Source organism: Tachypleus tridentatus, chromosome 13, assembly GCF_004210375.1.
Source record: "Tachypleus tridentatus isolate NWPU-2018 chromosome 13, ASM421037v1, whole genome shotgun sequence".
NCBI lineage: Eukaryota > Metazoa > Arthropoda > Merostomata > Xiphosura > Limulidae > Tachypleus > Tachypleus tridentatus.
The window spans coordinates 170,215,973-170,218,729 of NC_134837.1; the positions used below are offsets into that span (position 1 = coordinate 170,215,973).

At 30.6% G+C, this 2,757-nt stretch overlaps 1 non-coding gene across 1 annotated transcript; it reads right to left on the reverse strand.

Moving 5' to 3' along the window:
* Nucleotides 1–868: 868 nt before the first annotated feature.
* TRNAM-CAU (transfer RNA methionine (anticodon CAU)) lies at nt 869–940 on the reverse strand. The gene has a single exon. It is a non-coding gene; the product is annotated as a tRNA-Met (tRNA).
* Between the last annotated feature and the right edge of the window lie 1,817 nt (nt 941–2,757).

Below are 2,757 nucleotides of genomic sequence, written 5' to 3' on the forward strand. Positions count from 1 at the left end.
TAGTGTATTATTATTAAGGTTTTAATTACTCTATCAACATTATTCGATATTTGTGAAGTTTTATTTAAACTTTCAACAGTAACTTCTAAGTATGTGACTGGAGACGTTCTAAATAATGAGACTTTCAAACTTCCTAATAAATTCGAAAACATTGGGACAAATAATTTATTTTTTTGTAAATGATGATAATGTCGTATTTGGAGAAGTGTGGCGATTCTTTCTCTATACGATTTGGGTTTTCGTTTTTATTTACTTTTAAAGATACGTTAATTTTATAGAAATTGCCATATCATGCAGACGAATACCGTTTAATATAAATCAGCTTTCATTCTATACTACATTTACAAGTGAATTTCTATTGTTTATAATTTTTTTTATATTAAGTCCTCTGCGTGCTACTCAGAAAATCTTACAAAGAGAAGTAACGGAATTCACAAATTCCCCAACTTAGTCTGTTGAAAGTGAATTAGTTTAACGCACTCTCTACTTTCGTTGTTTATCACTATTTTCACCATCAGATATTTCTAAATTTGAATCTTTATATTCTGTTTCTTCTATTTTGTGCAAATGACATCTTAATAGCCTTTATTCTTAATCAGCTACAATGCGGAAAAGTCCCAATATGATAACTAAACGGTTTATACATTTATTGTTTAGAAGTATATATAACTTTTAGTAGATATAGAAAACTTAGAATTTCACCGTCTTTTCTTTACAGTTCTTTTACGTTTGAAATTTTACTAGAAATTTTCGTTGGAATTGAACAAAAATGTAGTGATTTGAAGCTTCATGTTTAGCCTCAGGTCTAGAGTTTGTCGTTTTGTTTTCGTGCCTTTCTTTGCGATATTTAAAAAAAGAGAAAACAACGTAGCAGAGCGTGGTTTCGATCCACGGACCTCTGGGTTATGGGCCCAGCACGCTCCCACTGCGCCACTCTGCTTCGTTAGTTCATCTTTACTATAAAAGTTCATAAAAAAATACTTTATGCTATAAAATATATTGATGTTCGTTGTTTCTAATGGGCACTTTTCATGAAGGTGTAAATTGTTTCATTCATAAACCTTGTATGGTCTCGAATTGCTTTGGAAATAATTATCGCGTACGAGATATTTCAGACCTTATCTACTAACTTCCTTGTTAAATTTCTTAGAAACGATAAAAGTCTTATCACAATAACATTACGATAAAATTTTGGCTTTCCTATTATACGTCTATTCGAGCTATTTCAAGTCGATTAATCTTCCAATACTTGTCCTTGAACGAAATTTTTGATACTGTGATTCTCTCTTTTCAACGATATGTATTATATCTGCGATTTCGAAACTAATGACAAACACGTATTTTCAGGATATTTAAAATTCTAGTAATGTGTAAGAAGTATAGATAAAATTTTGTATGGATATGTTTTGTAATACATGTCAAGAGTTCCGCCAACTACAAAGTTTATGAAAAGTAACGCTTTGCTGAAAGCATTGAGATATCGTCGGTTAAATGTTTACAACAAAAGCAAAGAATGATGATTAGGTCTTCATATAATACAAAATTTAACTAAATAACGAAAATAACGACAGAGGAAACATAAATAAAGAACATCAAGTTTACGGTTTTTAAACTTTTTCTGATAGCGTTTTAGATATTTTCTAAATTTTATTTTGAAAAACAGTTTATGTGTAGCGAACGACATCACTAACGATTCTTATTTCATGAGGATATAGAACGAATTAAAATAAAACTAGGAATCGTGTCAGCACATATGTGTTTTCCTTTCTCGTTATTCAGTGTTTTCTATTCTTACTCGTTTAATAACAGCTGTTGTTAGACAGAATGACACAAAAGACAAATGTGAAAACCTATGGGAAGTTTATTTACGATTTCTCACATAATCAAACGTTGCTCTATTCCTTACGCTTTGTGACTAAAACGTACCTACTTTTTTTGTTCAGATTGGTTCACAACCAATTAACGAAACTATCACTTCGTGAGTTACGTGAGAATGAAAATAAATACGCACGACACACTATTCACATAGTAAGTTTTTTAACGTGTCGTTTCCCTCTTTGAAACAATTCGACGATGTTATTGTCCCCAATAAAGAAAAATCGAAGTTTGTACTTTCTGGACACTAACAAAATGTCATTTGGAAACGTTGAACGTGTCTAAAAAAAAAAAAACTTAAGATTCTCGGTAAAGTTAGAAACATATGTTTTAACCGATCGTGAATAATTTCAAGTACTTGTGTTGTTTTTCTAATGGATGAAATGGAAAGTTTAACAGGTTAGTGACAAAGTCGTGTTTGATAATCCGTTTTAGTAAACTTAATGTATTTGTAGACATTTGTCACATGAAAGGTATATAACACTACGTAAAACAAATTTTGTTCCTGAGTGGTGTCATTTCTCAATTGCTTATATTGTAAAAGTAAAGAAAATCGCCATTTTCTTCTTCAAACTTTGCTTTTGTAAAACGGGCAGAGCTACACATTTTCATTTACATAATGTGTGAATAATACAACATATGAACCAAGATTTATATGTATTTACACTAAATTTATATAAAATGTTTAGAATAGAATAGTTTTTCGAGATTTGCGACTCTAATGCAAATCACTTTCAAGTATCAGCCCCCAAACGTAATCTTCCATAATGTTTTCTTTACAAGCGACCAAGTCACAAAAAACAATGTTTGAAGAGAAAAATAGGTCTTTTCCGTTTACTTTAGACATAAGCTTTTTGGGAATAACACTTTCTGCTCAGGAAA